Below are 22,500 nucleotides of genomic sequence, written 5' to 3'. Positions count from 1 at the left end.
TCCTAATGACTTTACAGTTTCTACTGTTCTCAAAAAAAAAAAAAAAAAAAAATTTATATATTGTATATACACTAATATGTATGCAATGATCTGTATGGAGTGTAGTTCTAGATATAATCAATGTCTCTTGCAATACGTAAATAGTATTTTATGTGTTCTATTTTTCTTGATCTAGACTAATAACTATCCATGGTAACTTAATATCTGTTAAAGGAACTCATAGTTAATCTTCAATTTTGTATAACCTTTGTTTTAATTCTGTGGAGCTTTTCTCCCCGGGCCTCCACTGAAAATGGAAATTATCCAGCTGGACTAGCCCGGTCAACAAATGTAAAATAAATAAATAAATAAACAATAAAGCTCCTAACCAACACACATACACATACATACTTACCTAAACTTTCACCCATCCATTCACACACTGCACCACCAGAAGCGCTAATTCAACATCTCTGAGCTTCGGGATTTAGAATTTCACGCTTCTGTGTTTTCGTGATTTTGTGATTCGGGTATATTATTTCAAAATACTGAAATTCGGGATTTCAGTATTTCGAAATTATAAAGTAGACCCATATATATATATATATATATATATATATATATATATATATATATATATATATATATATATATGTGTGTGTGTGTGTGTGTGTGTGTGTTCATTGCTAGAGATATATATATATATATATATATATATATATATATATATATATATATATATATATATATATCCATATATAGATATATATATAGATATAGATATAGAGAGAGGTAGACATAGATGTAGATATGTAGATATAAAACTAGATATACATAGATAAAGATATGGATATAAACAACACTAACTTTAAAACAGAAATGTTAACACTGTTCTGCACATTCACATAAATTACTCACTGGAACATGCAAACCTCGCAAACAATGTTTTGTGGGGGGGGGGGGTCAAGCCCATCTGCACCCTCACCACACCCCTTGCTAATTATATATTCTAACTGAGAGATCGCACAATCCCTGTGGAAGGTGCATATCTTTCAGCCTTCAGAATTGTACGATCATGCACATCTGTCAATCATTTGTTTTTTCATTCAAAGTGCATAAAAAAAATCTGTTTTTTCAAAGTGTGTCAAAAAAAAATGTCAATTTAACATCATCAAATGGGCTAAAGCCATAGATCCTATATAAATATATATATATATATATATATATATATATATATATATATATATATATATATATAGTGGAGACTCACATCAAGAGGTTCTCTGGTTTGATTCTTAGCTGGGGTGCCTTCTGTGCAGAGTCTGCATGTTCTCCCTACATTTGCGTGGGTTTTCTCTGGGTACCCCGGTTTCTTTCCACATGTCAAAGACATGCGTTGGGAGCATTTCTCACTAGGCCTCTGCTGAAAATAGGCTCTGTCCTAGTTGGACTTTCCTGGTCAACAAATGTTAGGTGCAGTGGTTAGCATTGCTGCCTCACAGCAAGAGGTTCTCCGGTTCGATCCTCGGCTGGGGTGCCTTCTGTGTGGAGTCTGCATGTCCTCCCTGTGGTCGCGTGGGTTTCCTCCAGGTGCTCCGGTTTCCTCCCACATCCCAAAGACATGCTGCAGGTGGATTGGACACTCTAAATTGGCCCTAGGTGTGCGTGTGAGTGTGCCTTCTGTGGAAGGTTGGGCACCAGGCTGGCAACTTGACACCGTAAAACTCCACTGCCATTCAATGTGCGGACAAAGTGATCCGCTGTTGCGACCCCTAACCGGGAAAAAGCTGAAAGAAGAAGAAGATATATATATATATATATATATAGATAGATAGATAGATATAGATATATATATATACATACACATATACACATACACATCCACAGACACATGTATGCAATATGTTTGTTTCATCAACAGTCATGTTATTGAAAAGAGAAAAAACTGATAATGCTGATCGAAAATCAGCTGATTAAACATTGACAACTTTTCCTGAATGAGATCACAGAATAGCAGGGATTGGGAAATTTGCCCTTTTCACACTTTAGTGTGATCTCAAAGTTGCTGTATATAATTAGCAGGGGATGTGGGATGGTGTAGCCCTCTTGCAACAAACATTTTTTTTCTTTAGTTTATATTTTGAGCATTTATATTCAATATATATATATATATATATATATATATATATATATATATATACAGATCAAATACACACTTACACATACTCAGTCATGCTGATATATGAAACTGATTATTTTTACTGACATTACTGGGTAAGATTCATAGATTCATGGACAGGCAACATACTGAGTCTAGGTGTGTGTGTGTGTGTGTGTGTGTGTGTGTGTGTGTGTGTGTGTGTGTGTGTGTCTGCATGTGCTCAAAAGAAAACAAGTATAGGTCATATCAAAATGTGCAGAAAGTGGATTCAGAATGAACAGGATCAGCCTATGATGTGCAGTTCTGCAAATGGTCAGTTGTATGTCAGACAATAGTATTACAAATGCTGATCAAAGGCACTCCTATAGGCACTGATGTCCACACCTATTACAACAATGCATTAAAGTAGCAGCTGTCAATAACTGGGACAGAGTTGCACATGTATTACTCTTCATAGCTTGTGGTCAGGCATGTATATACACAGATCGATACATATACCTGGCCACAGTGCAGAGGGAAACATAGAGAAAGTTAAAAACAGAATTCCCCTAAAGTGCCACTATTTTTGCCAGAATGCAGCTGCTTTGTACTTGCTCCAATGCACATGCATGTTCTTTGCTTATAGTAGAGGCCAGAAGGACCTTGGAATATAGGTCACCTCATGTCGGCCTTACAACTCCATCTTGCAAAAGTACCTAAACTGCAGCTTAAAAGTGAACTGTATAGTAGTAGCAGCCTGTGTGCTCTTAACCTTGGTTACATAGGTTAGAATGCACTGAAATGCAGTACACAGACAGCCTGTTCTATGGTCTAACTCTGCAAGCACTATTCTGCCTCCCATGCCCTATCCCTGCCTTACAAGCCCTATTCCTTACACACAAGCACATGCTCTCATACAGATATGCATGCAAATTCATGCACATACACACACACACACACACACACACACACACACACACACGCACACACGCACACACACACACACACACACACACACACACACACACACACACGCGCACACATGCACACGCACACATGCACGCACACACATACATGTGTGTGTGTGTGTGTGTGTGTGTGTGTGCATGTGCGAATGTGTGTGTGTGTGTGTGTGTGTGTGTGTGTGTGTGTGTGTGTGTGTGATGTGATGTAAAGATTTGTTTGCTCTGATATACAAGAAACTCATTCTATTTATTTCCACACCCTTAGGCTTAGATTTCAACATCTCCATATTTAAAGTATCATTGTCCTCAGCCTCCCCCAATATCCATGCCCTCTGTATTACATAGCAGGGTACACTGACTGCAATGCACATTGAGATCTTGGTTGGTAGCCTGTATTATGATAGCTTTTTCTGCACTGTGAGATTGTACCACAGACTGAGCATTCTCAGTATATTGTACAATTCTCCATGCTGACCAGAACTAATATACTGTAATAAGTGCGTTACAAGTCCTGAGTGCATTATGCACCAAATAGGGTATGGCATGTGTATCATAAGCAATGAAGTACCATGGCTGTGAATCGCCATATCTGTGTCACATGTACAGATAAGAACATTTAGCTGGAATACTACCATCTAATTCAGTTTCTAGCACAACCCTTTGTTCAGCAGAAAACCTGAGCAGTGCTTGCATTCCCTTTAATGAATATTCCTTTCTAGTTATAAGAGATTATCTAGGGTACTCTTACTGAACTATTGTAAATGTATTAACTGCTTTTCACTGTCTCTGCATTTGAATCGCATCAACTTTTCTGTAAGTATTTGTTCTGTTTATCTGCCCTGAAAAATAATCAAAAATGTTCCATTAAATTAATTAAGCTAGGCAGTTAACAAATAAACAACATTACATACACTGTCCCATACAAATCAGAGACCTGAGCACATATCTTCCTAACCAAAGATTTTGAAACTTGGGGGCCTATCTTTGTACATGTGCATCATTTATTAATTAGAGGGTAGGTAACAAGATATTAGATATTAATTTTAAGTCACAATTTGAATGATTGCAAGAATTTTACGTGCTACATTAATGCTTACTTTAAGCAACCTGTTACGAAAACAATGAGAACAAACCGTTACGAAAACAATGAGAACAAACCGTTACGAAAACAATGAGAACAAACCGTTACGAAAAAAATGAGAACAAAGCAGTGCAATCCCAGGAACCACAATGAATTATTCTTAATCCACCATCACCAAGGGAAGCTAGTTTCATTATCAAAATCAAAAGTAGCAAAAGTGGAGGATGTGATGTCATTAAGTAGCTTCCAATGAATTTCATTCAGCTGATTCTTTTCCATCTGTAATCCCTGTTTGGAGATAAACTTCCTCTGTCTTGCTTCCAGAATTTCAGTGCCAGTGTGGAATTTTGATGTTCTTATGAGAAAAAGCACCTTTGCTTGAGCCCAGTACAGTACATTCATTGTACAAATGCTTGTTGTGTCTTTCGGCTTTTCCCGGTTAGGGGTCGCCACAGCGGAACTCCAGTCCGCTAATGATTGGGAGTAGATTTTTACGTGCTGGCTTGCCGGGCCTAACACACAACCTTCGACGAAGGAACGCCCATTCACACATGTCGCCACACAGAAGATGCTCTAACTGAGAATCGAACGGGCAAGATGCCAAAATTACTTGTTTAGTGTACACTGTCATAACATAAGTCACAAGGTACAGAGCATGCTGTTGCTATCTAAAAGCAATGTCTTTTGGCTTATCCCGATTAGGGGTCACCACAGCAGAGGTCCACAGATTGAATGGCAGCCATGTTTTACAGTGTTGAGTTGCCAGCCCAGCACCCAACTGTCAAACAAGGCACACTCACACACCTACCTGCATGTCTTTAAACCTCAGTTGACCACAGGGACGATATGCAGACTCCACAGAGAAGGCACACCAGCTGAGAATCAAACCAGAGAACCTTTTGCTGGGAAGTGACAACACTAACCATTGCACCATCATGGCCAAGCATGCTGTTATTATGTAATAGGCAAAATTCTGCAAAGCGCTTTAGTATTCAGCTGTGGAGACTGGCTTCAGTATCTGTTTATGCACTTAGCATATGAGACATCTATTATTTCAGAAAATATTCTTTGTTAGAAAGGCAAATTGTATAATTAAATTTTGCATCTGTAAATGTACAAAAGTAAATTGCCTCATCATCTCTCCTCACTAAAACACACAAAATGACATTATACTGAGTGTAATAAGGCTTTGATTTTATCTTCAGTGGAGAATTACTTCCTGTCATATCTCTCAACTGTCCAGAGTTTTGCAGAATGTCCACATTTTTGTCTCGTAATTTTGGTCTGTTCCTCATAAATGTTTTGGTTTTTTGGCAAATCACTAGGATGATCTTAGGAATGAAATTCATAAATAATGTCATACATTTCAGTTTCAGATTTCATATGCTTTAGAAAATGCATTTTAATACATACCCTGCTATTCTAGCAGCTTTCTAAGTTTATAAGAGCAATATTTAAAATTTCTCTCTATATTTGGGCATTTGTACCCCCATTATGTTAGGCTTTGTCCAGATTTCTTGGGCTAAGAGGTTGAGAGCTATACTTCCTGTACAATGCCACACAACACAATAAAATGTGAAGTTTACAAATGAAAGCTCTTTGGAGACAGCTACACAAGAAAAGAAAATCTTTTATGTATTAATGGTAAGTGAAAAGCAGTAATGAAACAAAATTAGCTGAAACTGTAGGCAGATGATACACCTCATTCATAAAAACAAGACCACAGATCAGAGACAAGACTTTTACATTTTTTGACATTCATTCTTTCGTCTCTGCTCATGAAATTGAAAGTTGTCAGGAGGGAGAGGCAAAAACAGGACCATAGGCATGTTTTTTGGAACAGTACACCTGGTGCGGTAGTGTTGTCGCCTCACAGTAAGATGTTGTCCTGTTCATTTCTCAGCTAGAGCGTCTTCTGTGTGGAGACATGCATGAATGGGCGTACCTTCATTGAAGGTTGTGCGTTAGGGCCGGCAACTCGGCACGTAAAAATCTACTGCCAATCATTAGCAGACCGGAGTTCCGCTGTGGCAACCCCTAACCAGGAAAAGCAGAAAGACACAACACTTGCCTCCTCTAAATAGCCTCCCCAGGTGTTGCACATTTCTGAACATTATATATTTTCTCCACTAAAAAAAAAAAAAAAACCCTGAAATAACAGACTTAGGAAAAAAACTGTCAACTAACAATAATGAAAAAAAAATCTAACAAATTAAATATGCATGATAAATCTTCCCTTTTCAAATTACATTCTAGCATGTATCATTGCACAGAATAAATAATTTAAAAAGTATATACCATGGAGTAAATGGTGTATGTCTAGCTACACCCGAGAGCAAGTGCTGGGGACTGGGGACATCAGACATCATCCTCTGGGAGTTTAAAAATGTTCCTATGCCTCTGGCAGCCTTCCATCATTTGACCAGCAGGTACGTCCCACTATTTGGCTATCCTGAGCTGTCTGTGAATACATGTTTACAAATACTTGCAAAGCTTGTCATGCCCCAGAATTCCTGTTTGGTCTAGTGCAGTATCAGGCCATATGCCAGACAACACTCCAGGATTTAACTGTCTGCCTACTACTGTGATGAACAGTCTGACCTCAGCTGCTTATTCCTATCCTCCATCTGACTCCAGTGGTGCTCTGAATGTTAATCAAGCTTGGGTTATCAGGGAAAAGTCAGGGTTTCATCCCGCTATGTCACAATCCTGATTCAAAGAAACTTTTGCACACACAGTAACAGAAAGTAACTAAAGACAATGTCTCAGTAATACTACTCAGGTATACAGCAGGCAAGCAATCAGCCATTGCACCCACAAATCTGGAGTGTTAATGGTCCTCAAGACACCAAGAGACAACAGGCAATAAAGCAGGCATCATCAGCAGTTTGTCTAGTGAGCATGTCTGTGGCAGTAAAAATGCACTTTACCTTGGGCAGTGCCTGTATTATTGGTGTATGTGGACCATAGCTTCCTTCACAGTCTGGGGAACATTACTAACACGTACTGAAGCATAAATGTGACTACAGTGGCATGCAGGATGTCCTCCATGCTGTAACACATGTTGTATTTACATAAGCGTGTTCTGTATACCAAGCACAACATGCATTACTTCCCCTGCTTGCATGCACTTCCTTATTGAAGCTGTGGGCATAGTGCTGCATGCTTTTCTACGCCCACAGGAAATTTGCAACTTCCAAATATCTCTGCAGCTGAATGTCAAATCAGCCATGTGTCCCCAACCAAATGTACCACAGGCAAAAAGTCTTGCCACCTAGAACCCTAAACCCTCTCTATTCCTATCACAGACTGCTTTGATCTAATGAGTAACATCTTCTCAAAATATATAAAGTCTATAAATCCTTTGGCAAAGGTCTCTGCTCATACGCTGTAGCTAAAAAATGGAATTCTATCCCTCTGCTAATTAGATCTACCTCTAAACTCTCCAACTTCAAACAACTACTAAAAGATTACCTAAATAAAACGTGGCTCTGCTCCTGCACTGCCCCAGGCTGAACTAGGCCCTCCCTCCTTCCACAATCAGCGTACTTTGACTATGTTTAAAGAGAAGGAATTAATAAAATCTCAACCAGAAAGGAAGAAACACTGGCAAAAGTACAACAATACAAAACGAAGCCAGTGAGGGATGAAAGAAACGCCAATGAATATCCGCAGGCAATAGTAGAAATGCACAAAGCACCACAAATAAAACTCACTCAATTAATAAAATCTATTTCTTAGACAAAGATCAAATATACTTTTTGCCTAGCCTATATTATCTAGCCTTCTCTGCTCCAAAGAGTGTATTCAGTGTGTTTAATGTCATCTCTATGAACTGCATCTTTTGAATACTTTAAATATTGACAGTGCTCTTTTTCAGCTTGCTATTGCCATCTAAATATTTGCTCTTTGTATATATAAGGTCACATTGTATGAGCTGAAGCTGATTTTTTTACTCAGTTAAAACCTCATTCTTCTTTATTAGGCTCTGTAATAACTTTATTTAACTATAACCATATTATGTCAATAAGAAACTTTTCTCCTTGGGCCTTTGCTGAAAATGGGATATCATCCCAGACAGACATTCCCAGTAAACAAATGTCAAATAAATAAATAAAAATTCCATTGCATAATAGCAATACATAATACCTGGCTGTGGGTAATGCAGGTTTACCCATATATGTCTTTGTTTAGTTATTCAGGCTTCACCCTCATGACCAATGTACACCAGTCATGAGTAAACCCTGCATTATCCACATCTAAATCTTATACATTGCTTAATAATGACAAATTGAAACAAAATTATGCATAGTTATGCAGTTAATAAACAGAAAACTTATTCTAGATAGAGAGAACTGGAGCTCATACTTCAACTGGGCTATATAAAGTGCTTATTTATCCTGACAACTGCATATGAATGTTTCATGATGCTGGTGGTTCTGGTTCTGTCTGTGTAGAATTTGGATAGTGTTTCCCTATTTGCTATTTTTTCAGTAGTTCTGGTTTCCTCCCACCTCTGAAAGTTCAGCTGCTTAGGTTGATTAGCAATTCTAAATAAGCCATGCATGTAGCCCTTAACCATGCCATTGTAATTTAGACCATAGCATAACTGAGCCAGCAAGAGTCTGTCCACATACCTGCTATCAAGTAAACAAATTATTAAATGAAACATTTCTGATTAGAAGGTTGGCAATTATTCTAGTAGACTAATGAGGCCTTAAGGTTATTTTGTTGGAATTATGTATATATTTATACTAAGAACCTACACTTACACTGCATCCTGTGAATTGCAGTGTAGTGGATGCTGATTTTTAGGGCTGCTGTATTCTTGGACAGTTGGAATGGGACATTTCTGGATAAAATGTGAAATTTTCCAGTACTGATACTGCAGTGTAGCATAAGGGAGAGCTGTACTCCAGAGGTACTATCCTTCTGATAAGACATTGCACTAAGATCCCATATGCCTTACTTGGTGGTAGCACAGGTGGGTATAAAAGATCCTATGGCATTTAACAAAAAAGAGTAGGGCATTTCCCTAGAGCCTAGCCAAATTTCACCTAGTCAGTGTGAACACCACCTTGACTCTCCCTTGAAAACAGGCATTGGCCTAACTTGATCAGCAAAACATAAATTGAAAATTTACAAAAAGTATAGCTTTGGTTGTTTCTGCTATTGTATATCATATATACTTGCCCAAGTATTGTATAACAGTTTTCTGTAAATGTTTAGAGAAAGATTAGACAACACTGTTTTCTCCTAAACTATCAAGACCATACCACTCAACCTCCAAGCACTAAAAATTATAGTACTGGTGTATAAAAAGCATAGCAGAGGGTCAGAAAGGGGATCATTGTCATGTTTTCAAAATATAGGGTATTTATATACTAGATCCTCTAACGTTAATGGTGGTGAATCTTTGTATAGGCATAGTTTATGTATTTAATAATGTATGCAGTCATAAATAGGTCTGACTTTATGAGGAACAACAAAATCTAGGAAGACCAATGTTAAACTTGAGGCAACAATCATTAGAATATGTCTAAATCATAGCAGCTGAGAGATATGATCAGGGCCCTTGTCACTTTCATGTTTTCTGTTTTACAGAACTGTTTAAATCAGGACTGTCATGAAAATAAAGATGAACTGATGGCAATCTTACTTACAGAATTCAAAATTAAGGGATTGTGTCATAGCTGGGTAACATGGGAAAAATGTAAATCATTGCATCTGGTTGCCAGCCACTACTGACCCACCTTAGCATAATGTATTTTTAAGGTGAAGATTGGAAATGAATATAAAATTAGAATTCTATTTATTGTTAGAATACAGACACATTTCTAGGAGCAAGAAACGGCAGCTTTTTGATCTTGATTCCATTTCTGGTTAAAGTGCACATTTATTCACGTATTTATTTATTTATGTATGTATGTGTGAATTTACTTATTTATTAGAATTTGTTAACTGGAATAATCACGCTGAGATACATTGTCCCTTCTCAGAGGGGAGAAGAGTACCACAGACATTATACAAAGACAACGACAAACAATACAGGTCATGTCTTTACTGTTCCATATTATTAGTAACATTTCTGGATTTTTGTCTCAGTTGACCTCCCTTTCTTATTAGAAATATATGCATAGGCGAAAACAGTGTAATCTTTTTAAGCACTGAATTATAACACAGAATCCTGGTGCTTTATTAAAAATTGTTTTACAACAAGCTACTTGTTACAGCAAATGCTTTAAGAGATTACCAGGATTAAGTCTTAATGCACATTTTTGTCATAACTTATACTAAAGATTCAGCGTTACTAAAAGGTTACACAGTGAAAGTACCATTTCTTACCGAAACACTCTGTGGATCGACATCTGAGAAACTACATAAATGTTTGATCTTTAAGATGAGATGGCCTTGCTCTTCACACGGACAATCATTTATGATTGTAGCACATTGTGTTTTAGTTACTCCGCTGTAGAGTGATTGTTTGTTCAACATACAGGGTTGTACGATGGTGAGGCAGGTAGTATTTATGCCTTACAGTGCTCAGTTCTAACAAACTCGACATGTTCTGTCTACATAAGATTTTGCCTAGTACACAACTTTCCATTCACAGTGAAACAAAAGCCTTAAGTGAACTGTCAGTACTCCAAACATCCTATGTGTGTGCATGATGTGTGGGTGTGACCAAGTGCATAGGGTGTGTGTGTGTGTGTGTGTGTGTGTGTGTGTGTGTGTGTGTGTGTGTGTGTTTGTGTTAAGCATACAGTCAGTGAATGAAGGAAGGTTTTCAGAATCCTAAGGTAATGTTTCTTCATCAACACCATCTTTCGTATTGGCTAAGGTTTCCTGATAGTTTCATAATCTACAATTTAACTGTGATACTTCCTGTAAACTTACAGAAGTAACATTTGAAATATGTTTTTTTGCTTAAACCTTCATTGCTGCAATTAAACAACATACTAAGACATTATTCTGTTTTCTGACCTAATTGACAACAGAAGTGTCATTCTAGGAAAATGTGCCTCATTTTACAGAATTTGTGCTGTTTAAGAATTTCGGGTTTAAGATGGCAGGATAGCTTTAAATTGTTAATTGACTAACTAAGTGAATGCTGCCATAGCCTGCCATCTTACGGCAGCCAGTGCCCTTGCTCTTTACAATGTAATTAACACAGCGGTCAACTAATTACAATGTAGTGAGAATACCAGCTTATGCAGATATACAGAATCACCATCTTCCTCAAATCAGTGCCATGTCTTACATTAAATCTATGTTTATGCTAAATCTAAATTTACCTCTTCAGCCAAGGAAACATGTACTTGCAATTACTTCAGTCAAAAGCATCAGTGCTAGAATGGGGCTACTCAGAAAGAGTTACAGTTCATGATGAGGAAAACTGGCAAGAAACATTAGCAGTTTTCATTTTGGAGGACTCACTGAATATTTGTACCTACTATGAAAATAGCACATATTTGTTTTTCTGTTTTGATTTCCTCTGATTCAATGACTTCTGCTATTTTCCTGCATCTTTCATTTACTAATAATATACTTATTTTTAGTAAAACTTGTATGTTTTACTACACGTGTTAAAAAATCTGCAGCTTTTGATATTCAAAATAATTTCTTTGCTTTAATGTAAAACCGTATCATTTAAAACTCCGGTATCATGTCAGGTTTCATAGCTGCTCAGGTGTTAAAAAGTAACAGATAGTTCATGAACGTCTTTATAAGAACCAGTATTACAACTGAATTCCATTCATATTGTGTGCATTAGTTCGGTGCAGTTTTTCTTAGTTCTGAATCATTTGACACTTTATGTATAAAAACATGATTAATTTTCCTTGATGACTCATTGCCTGTAGACATCTCTTTCCTTCATCTTCACAGTCAGTCATGCAATAATATTCTCAGAAACTGCAATGCAAAGGTTATTTCACAGAGAACTATGAGCTCTAATTAGTGAAAAATCTGGAATGACAATCTTCTTCTTTGATAATTTTCTTCAGTAAGTTAAAGGATAATGACTACGATCGATGCATGATTCAGGTGTTTCTGAAGATTAAGGATATGTTAAAGAGCTGTTTCCTTTGGTCCAGGAGTCTAGGGTTTGATTCCTTCAGCCTGAATTGCCTAACTGTGTGACTCTGAGCAAGTCCCTTAACCAGACATCGCCCCATGACTTAATCTGAAAAAGGTCCATGGAGATGAATGTTCAACCCAGGTCAACAAATAAAATAAAATAAAAATAAATGCATTGTAAAAATGTTATTGGTGTCAGCAGCTGTTTGACATTATATGCAGAAAGCATGCAGACTAACTAAAACTCTACATCTGTCAGTCATGCAAACAGAATGCACTTACGTTTTGTTACAATACCTGTGCAGTCAAAATATAAAATTAATAGCTGTCTAATGCAGCTACTGTTTAAAAATGAGCATACAGTAATGAAAATGTCTTGCATTATATTTATTTGAAAAAAAAACAATTTATTTAACATATATGATCTATATTATCTTGTTGTTAATTCACTTAAGATATATATGCTGTGCTCATTATTTCAGTTTGGTGTGAATGCTGTGATTCTGATGAACCTCACCAAAAAATATGATGGTTGATGTTAAAGAAAGCAGCATGCCTCCTAACTTGATCTGCATTTTAGGCCAACTGTGCAAAATCCCTTCTCAATGTGCTGTGTTAGCTCAAATTTGTGGGAAATAATTTGACACAAGCATTTCCTTCAGAAGAATGCAAGAGTTTAATTACTACATGTCTATCTTGTGAGAACGCATTTCACTTTTTGGGCCTAGTCTTTAAATGGTTGCTAAGTAAGCAGCATCTTTTGAACTTTTAAATTTCAGTCTAATTTTGCTATCCCAGTGGCTAGAATACAATCTATTTTCATGACTGGCTCAGAAGAATGCAATGTTTTCTTCCTCTGGATGTCATTTTAGACCTTATCAGTGGGTATGCTTCTGTTCTAGCCAGTTTAATTAATAACTGTCAACTACAAGTTATTTGTGATGAGAAAAACAGAAGGGGGTACATGCTAACTACATGTCACACAGAGGAATTAAACATTTTATCAATCAGTCGAATGTTTTTGTTGCTGTCAATCAGAACCTTGTCTCCTTCCTACAGTCTAAAGTTTCTAATCATAGCTTCCAACTCAGAAATGGACAACTAGTGTGATGTTAATACAAAACAGAGGTCAGGGGTCTGGCTAAGTTAATGTAAAAGAAAAAATCTACATTAACAGATGTCACTCAAAAATTTTGTCAACTATATAATGACATTTAGATAGTGTTGAATATGTAAGCCATTGCATCAATAATGCATAGTCTGACTAGGCAGGTACAACATTGTAGCTAATGCTCATGACCCAGAATGTGTAGGTATAACATGAATATTATATCACAGAGCCATAGGTAGCTCAGCTAGCACCTTGGGCACCCCCATCAACCCAAACATGAGAATGCCACCCCCCAAAAATATTAACCATGCCTGCCCACATGAACTCTAGTATTGTACTCACACTTGACTGGCAACTATTTTAAGATGCCAATCATACCCATTAATGACTTTACCCTGACAACCTCCACCCTTTGCACCACCCTTACTACTCTACTCTACTACTATAGCATTTTATATGGCGAACAAACAGAACATGGCACTGAGTTACTGTGTCAAATTCTCATTCCAAGGCCACATACGCATTGCATTAATATGATATTGCAGTTCTGTTCTGATTGCAGCATATACTTCCTGTTGTACAGGACACTAGAAACATCAGATCTAGAATGTCATGCCCATTAGTGGTAGCCATAATGGGAAATGTAGATTTTGTTAGCAAACAAATGTATGAAGGAGAGTTCCCAAAGGGCAAACGTTATGAGGAAAGGCTTGTAAGTCCTTTATGCATCTAATGGAAGAGATACGATGGAGGCATGACACAGATGTATACAACTGCAGTGGCAAGTAGGTGCCACATAGATAGTGCCACATAGACAGAAGGAGATTTAAAGAAGGTCAAAAGCTGATAGGTGATAGCTGGATGGGGCAAATATTCAAGACTGAGTTAGGAAAATGTTTTACAATTGAGAGGGTGGTAGGTCATTGGAATGTCAAAAATAGTTCAACAGATCAGTTCAGGGGTACTTAGGAGAGATTTTAAAAAACAAGAAGAGATGGTACAGTAAAAAGAGGTGAAGCTGCAGAGAGAGTAAGTTGCTGCAGCAGCCAGATGCATTTGCTAAAACATGGCCTTTAAGTCAACATTTTGGTTGTTCTAGTGCTTACATATAACAAGTTGTCTTGGTCAAACGTTTGCATGTGTTGCAGTATCCTGCTACCTTTTAAAGCAGTTTGGGACAGCTAATGGAAGTCAAACATTCCTTTGCTGCTATTAAAAATCTGAATGTCATGCCTGTGAATCAAAGGCTGTAGTTCTGCAGTAAAACAGCTATGGAAGGAATCCTGAAACCCAGTCTGGTTCATTATATTAACCTAAAATGATTTGTGATTAAGTTTAATAATAAACTCATGTTATGCGACTGGCTAGGCTTGAGAATATCAAAATGCTTCATTTGCAGGTTAGTGTATTAACTCATCTGTTACTCATCCTTCTCTCTCTCTCTTTCTCTCTCTCTTATTAGTTAGAACAATGTGCTGACTTCTGATCAGTTACATAAAATCAATCATTTTTCTGCACTTTCTGCACTTTCTAACCTCTCCATCTGGTTAAATGTATTAGCACACTTTTCAGTGTTAATTATTTACCAATTTTATGCTTTACCATTAGACATACATTATCCCCAGTCACTCTACATTTATTTCAGAATGATGAGTGACCCACTTTTCCAGTTTTCTCATATGTCAGCATTTTACATCTCATGTTTTCCCAGGACAACATTTCCCGAATGATTAGGTCACTCTCCTCAAAGGCATCCAGTCCTGCTTTAGGAGAAGCCACTGTTTAATTGAAATGCTATTTTGGTATTGCTTTTCTGTAGATATAGTTAGTTAGTTAGTTAGTTAGTTAGTTAGTTAGTTAGTTAGTTAGTTAGTTAGTTAGTTAGTTAGTTAGTTAGTTAATTAGGGTAGGACACTGATCCCCATAGCCTTAGCCCTAGTGTAAAATTACACAAAGAGCAAGTACAAAGTTATGTTATGAGACAATTTACAAAACATGTCATAAGAGTAAAACCTTTTTCCTTAAAATTTAAACAGTGCACAAGCAGTGACTGTTAAAGAGAAATTAGAGAAAAATTACATCACTGTAATACAAAAAAAAATGAGAAAAGTCTCTGTAAGTTTAAATTATTTAGTGAAATAAGAGAAGAGTATAAAGGATAGAGCATATAATGTCCAAGTGACATTTATTTATTTATTAACTGTATTTTGATAACTGGATAAGTGGAATGGTAGGCAGACACTTTTCAGCCATAGCCTAGGCCCATAGGGCAACTACCGAAACTACAGAAACAAGAGAAGGAAGTAACAGAGCAAGTGTTTACTATAAAGATTGCAAGCATAAGTGAACCATTTACAATAAAGCAAGGACCAAGTTTCCAATGCAGGTCGATGTCTTACTTATTTACAATATGTACTGTACAGTTTGGTAAACATTTATTTTAATAAGCACTTAACACTGATTGTAAACAACACACGTTGGATGGCATTTATTTAACATATGTACAATTCCTTTGGAGATTAATCACATTTAAAATGGCAGGCACAGTCTAAAAGTTAATGCAACATTGAAAATTGTTGTAAGGCAAGGTGTGGTTCTTAGCTCTTTTCTTTATAGCAAGAGCAGGCAGATTCCTTCAGGTTTCTTTTAGTTTACTTTTAAATATGTCTGTGTTTTTTTTCTGTATAGCTTCTGCAGGGATTCCTGCATTTCTTTTGGTGAAACAAGCTTCCAATGCAATATTCACAGAAGAACAATCTTATTTATTTACTACTCCAGATTTTGGTTATTTCAAATTTGTTTGTGTGTGAGAGCAGTATTTTGTTTTTGTATAGGTTCATAGGTTCATAGGTTTATACTAGGCTATCTGCCCTAAGGCATTTATAAGCCTAGCCCAAATTATTGTGGCTTACGCCACCCCTTATATGAAAAAATACTGTGCCCATTAGTTTGTTGTGCCTCTGTCCAGCAGTGACCCAGAGATAATTCCCGGGGTAAACCTACGATCTCCCATCCACAGGTCTAGATTTCTCTTGAACAGAGTCAGCGAGGTGCTCTGCCTCACATGGACCGGGATTTTATTCCACAGCATAGGGAGTCTCTGAGTGATAAATCTATCCCTCCAGCACATCCTATTTATATCCGTGCTAAGGTTTAAGTCGCTTGCTCTAGTGGTTTTGGTGGATTTGGATTTTTGAGGTGGAGCATGTCCATTAATTCCGGGTTGGACATGGCCTTGTATGTCAGGCACATGTCACCTCTGAGCAGACGGTATGCGACTGAATAGAGCTGGAGTTTCTTCAATCTGGCAGCATATGACAGATTTTGGAGTCCCTTTATCCTTTTGGTGAGGAACTTTTGGGGTCTCTCCAATTGCTGCAGATGTCGGGTGAGATACATCCCGAATGGGGCATTGTACTCGATCATTGGTCTGATAAGTGAAGAGTACAGGGGAACAATGACCTCACTAGATCTGGATGTGAATCCCTTCATGATCAGGTGGGCAATGTAGAAGGTCTTTCTAACCACTTTAGCAATGTGAGTGTCAAAAGAAAGGCCACTGTCAACCTGGGTCCCCAGGTCCCTGATAACCTCTTCTGTGCTTAGTGGATTGCCACCTATATGGTAGCTTGGGGTTACCTTGTTTTTCCCGAAGGGTATGACTATACATTTTTTGGCGTTTAACTTCAGGCCATGGCTCTGGCACCAGCTATCTGTTTCCGTGAGTCCCTTCTGAAGGATATCCGTGTCCGATGCACTTTCCACTATGGCGCCCAGTTTGCAGTCATCTGCAAACTTTGTCAGCCAAAGGCCTCCCATGTTGGCCTGTACTTCTGAGAAGTAGATGCCAAACAATAGGGGGCCAAGGACCGAGCCCTGTGGGACACCACTTGTGACCGGCTTGGAGTCTGACACAGCGCCAGCAACTCTAACCCTGTGGGTTCTGTCCTTAAGCCAGTTTGCAACCCATCTTGTGACATATGGGTTTACATTTAAGCTGGTAAGTTTTTCTACAATACCCGAGTGGGGTATTGTGTCGAAAGCCTTTGCAAGGTCAAGGTAGGCTGTATGGACTGCCTTTCCCTCATCAATGGCCTTGGTGACTATTTCAAGAAGTCGACCAAGTTCAAAAGGCATGATCTTCCCTTGACAAAGCCAAACTGGGTCGGGTCCAATGTCTGCAAGTCCCCTATATCTTTGTTTATGAGCTCCATTATGATCCTCTCCATAGCTTTGCAGACTAGACTTGTTAAGCTTATGGGGCGGTAATTACCAGGGTCCGTAGAGGCACCACCTTTGTGGAGTGGGACCACAGTTGCCGTCGCCACTCCTTGGGCACGTATCCTGTGGTAAGGCTGAGATTAAACAGCTGCCTTATGTGCGGGTTTAATTCCTCATTTAGCTCGTGTAGCACACAGCCGGGGACACCATCCGTCCCATTGATGCTGTGTTTTAGCTTTAGAGAGAGCAGCTTTCACCTGCGCATTTGAGATGTCCGGGAGGCTACACTCGGCTGGGATAGTTATCTCTCCTTTAGGGGAGAGGGGTGAAGTTTGCACTGAACCTGTCTGCCAGTATGTTGGCAATGTCTGTGGGTTCAGTGATTTTGTATCATTTTGGACTAATTCTGAGCATATCTGTGAGTTTCCACCCAGGTTCCTAACATAGCTGAAAAAGGCCTTATGATTGTCCTTTGAATCCATGGCAATTTTTCTCTCAAAATTGGCCTTAGTTGATTTTATGAGTGCTCGTATTTTTTACTAATAATGATCAGGGTGACTTCCCTTTTATGGATTTTGTTCTATCATGTAATAGCTTTCTCCTCTTATTGTAAAGTTTGTTAATGGCTGGGGTCCACCAGACTGGACGTTTGCCCTTTGTGGAAAGAGTCTTGGTTTTATTTGGGATTGCCTGATCCATGCAGTCCTGGAGGTGTTCATAGAAGGCATTTGTAAGGGCTTCCGCAGCTTGGGTTGTGGTTTCCTCTGACTCAGGGGCCTTGAAGGATACCACACCAGTCTTGAGTAGTGTGAAGTTTGCTTTAGAGAAGTTCTTCACTATGGTCTTTTTGTTTGGGGTGGGGCGGGATGTGGATTTCCAGTGAGATTAGTTTATGATCAGATCTCACCAATGAGGGATATACTTCGGTGTGGAGCATTTTGTCCCCATGTTTGTGACAATGAGATCTAGTATATTTTCTCCTCTCGTGGGAACAGTGACTAGCTGTTCCATGGCATTTGAATTTATGAACTCCAGGAACCGTTGGGCTAGAAAGTTAGGGCTTGAGTAATGTTCCCAGTCTATATTCGGGTAGTTGAAGTCACCCAATATGATGGTGTTTGGAGATACATTTATACCCTCCAGTGTCTTCAGGAAGGCTGTGTGGGGTTCCTGAGTTTGAGAGGGTGGCCTGTAGCATGCTACAATTTGTAGAGCAGTTTTGCCTATTGTTAGTTGCACCTGGATGGTTTCCAAGCTTCATGCGTTGCCACCAACCTGGAGGTGTGAGTATCCTTTATGAATATGGATACACCCTCCTTTGTGGAGTGGTCCGGGTTTTGGGGCCGGAACGCATAATATGAGGTAAAACCTAATAGTGCCGGGTGCTCTCAGGAGCCTTGAACCAGGTTTCAGTTACAGCACAGACATCGATGTTCTCCATACTGAGAAGGGCCTCGAGTGCGTGCATTTTGAGATTTAGACTTCTGGCATTGAGCAGCATTACCCTCAATTTCTTCCCATTTTTGTTTTCTAGGGTGGTAGGTTTAGAATTTGAGCCTTGCCTAAAAAGGCACTATGGGGTGGCAAGAGCCTTAGCCAATATCCGGAATCCCAGGGTGACAGGTGCAAGCCGTCCCTTATGAAACAGCGTGGCTTGTCAAGCATGTCATCCCAGGCAGACAGACACTGGATCCCCTTTGATTGACACCAGACATTAAGCCAATTGTTAAAGCTGATCATCTTGTCTCTATATTGTGGCATCATTCTTGGTGAAGGAAGGATACTGCTCAGGGTTAGGGTCATACCTGCCTGGGCTACATAATCAGAGAGCTCCTCTATGTCTCTTTTCATGCAGTCCAGGGAGGTACGTCTCAGGTCGTTCACACCAGCATGGACAATGACTGTGTCATATTTGTACTTGCTGTGGAGTGACCCGAGTGCTTGTGTTATGTGGCAGATTCTAGCGCCCGATAGGCAGCTTACTGTGACCCTCTCCTTGTTCAGCCTGGTGAGTGGGACGTCAGTGTGTCTGACTATGGAGTCACCTATGACAAGTATGTTTGGTGTTGTATTTGGCCTTAAGGGCTGTGACTGCTTTGCACACTGCTTTTGTGGTTTATGTGTTGCTTGTGGGGTGTCTTGAGGTAGCAGTTGTTTGGGTGTCTGCTTTGGAGGCCTCTGCTGTTTAGGTAAATTTTACTCAGAGCCTCCGAGTATGTCTTTGTGTGTTTATGTGTTTGATTCAGTGGAGTGGTAGCATTATGTGAGGCTGGTTTTGTGGTGTGTGTAGTTGCCTTCTCCTCCTGTCTGGTCTTGCCAGTCCTGAGTTGAGAGAGCTCAGCCTCCAGTTTGGCTAAATAGCTGCATCTCTCGCAAGTATTTGTGTTATGTGGGAGGAGGAGAGGGTTGTCTGTGTACATGAGGCAGTTATAACATTGCCTCAAGATTCCCAGATTCACCAGCTGGACCGGAGAGGAGATTGACAACTGACCTTTGGACATGCTAGAATAATATTGGGAAATCCTTAATTGAAAACAAGGGCCAGTGGGGAGTGAGGGTGTAGTGCTTTTAATTTTAGTGCTGACTTATATAATTGCTTTAGTGAGCAAGTGCCAGGTAACTTGAGTGCAATGTGATACAAGTAACTAAATGCAAAACGACAAACAGTAACTTTCTTTCAAGTGAAACAAGGAAATAAGTACAGTAAGCAATGCAGATATCACTAGTGATCCACAGAAGCGCTGAGAAGTTGCGTATTAGGTGAATTAGCTTCCAGGGAAATAACAAGCAAACAAACAACAAGTATATAAACAAAGCTAGATTCAGTAGGCCTGGATCTAGTCTATGCTAGAGCAAACAAGGTGAACCAATTTCAGTAAGATACAGTTCAAATATTCAGGCACTATAAACCTTTAACCAGAAAATTCCCAGCTCAGAAGGGCAGAGTCCAGCCTCTTCTCCCACAAGAGTGCAGACCACGAACCTTCTTAATGTAAAATAACTGGCCTGAAGCCCAAGTGCCTAAACCAGAACTAATACACTTGGACACTGGGCTCTCAATCAGCAGTTCCCAACTTAGAAGGATGAAAGCTACCTGTCCTGCCACCACAGTGCTTGCCACAAACCTTCCTAATGTAAAACAACTGGTCTGAAGCCCAAGTGCTTAATCCAAAAGACTTGAATGATAGCTACACTTTAATCAAGTTACAACCAAGCAGTAATAAATACCATTGAATACTTTAGAGAATGTCTGGATTAGTGCTCAAGTTACACAAACAAAGCTAGATCCAGCAGGCCCGAATCCAGTCTATGCCACAGCAAACAAGGCGCACCAACTTCAGTAAGAAACAGTTCAGATATGCATGCACTATAAGCCTTTAACCAGAAATTCCCAGCTCAGAAGGGCAGAGTCCAGCCTCTCCTCCCACAAGAGTGCAGACCACGAACCCTCTTAATGTAAAATAACTGGCTTGAAAGCCCAAGTGCTTAAACCAGAATTAATACACTTTTAGAATAACAGACACTGAGCCCTCAATCAGCAGTTCTCAACCTAGAAGGATGTAAGCTACCTGTTCTGCCACAACAGTGCAGACCACAAACCTCTCAGTGCAAAACAACTAACTGGTCCGAAGCCCAAGTGTTTAAACCAAAAGGCTTAGAATGAGTTACACCAAGCAGTAATAAATACAATTGAGTATTTTAAGATGATGCAAAAGTAAAAAGAAGTAGGTAAAAACACAAGTACAGTAAAAGCAGATGAAATTTTTTTTTTTTTTTTTTTTTTTTTTTTTTCTGAACAAGTGCTGAGATCAAAGAAACAGATTTGAGTGCTGAAACTAGAAAACTGGCTAGTTACAAGAAAAAAAAAAAACAAGCTAGAAGGCTTCCCTCAAACACAGAAGGGCTTGGGGGCTCAGAAGCCTACAAATAGTCTGTACCACTTAACAAGAAAGGCAGGAAATAAGCTTAATTTTTTTTTTTTTCTATTTCCCAGATGCTCTCTTTGTACACAGTAGGAGTGCCTGAAATCAGAATATGATCTCACTGCACTCAGTTGAGTGAGCAAATGAGATGGGCCCAGAGGCAGGCTGAGGGGCGGGCAGTTTCAATGCCACTAAGATTAACACCAAAACAAAAACAGGGCGGGTGGGTGGGAATAACTGAAGAGCAGATAGGGAGGTCAATGGTACTTTTTTTATATTTAGGGGGTTGAAACTCTCTTCAGTGGTTTTAAGAAGACTTTGTATGACAAAGTCTGAGAACCAGTGGTTTGTTATGCCAGATGACACCATGCTGTTTCACAATATTCTGAGTATACACTGATTGTTCTGTGGTATAAACAAAATATTAACTATCATAGAATATCTAAACTTCAGTAAGATAAAATTTGTTTTATAAATATAATTAGTGCATATCCTAACGCAGTAGGAAGGATGATGATAAGTAAAATAAAACTGCTAGAGTACTTGTATATATTGTGAATATGTACTATAACTATTGCCACTTTTTAGTGTGGCATTGCCATTTTGAAAGTGTATGTATCCCATAATACATTGCATTTCTGAGCCTAATGCCAGTGTATTCATGAAGGTTGAAGTGCTGACATCATTTCTATTGAGTTGCCATTTTGTGCAGAATAAAGATTAATTTTTTGACTCAAATCCTGGCGAATGCTAACATTTCTGACATTGCCATTCGCTATCAGTGGGTAACCATTAGTGAGCATGCCGATAACTGTAGACATGAGTCCTCTCAGCCTTTAAGAGTTTAACTAGTAACCATTTATTTTGTCTCCTCTTATCTCTCTTTCTGTTTTTGTGTTTCACCTCACTGTCCTTCCTATCACTATTGTCTACTGTCTGTTTCCTTCTTCCTCTTCTTTGCTGTGACAGAGCCTTCGGACAGTCTACCTTTCTGCTCACTC

This window comes from Protopterus annectens, chromosome 3.part1 (genome assembly GCF_019279795.1).
Source record: "Protopterus annectens isolate FY-2018-M chromosome 3.part1, PAN1.0, whole genome shotgun sequence".
Taxonomy (NCBI): Eukaryota; Metazoa; Chordata; order Ceratodontiformes; family Protopteridae; genus Protopterus; species Protopterus annectens.
The sequence above is the reverse complement of the archived record's forward strand: the minus strand, read 5'-3'. Positions refer to the sequence as shown.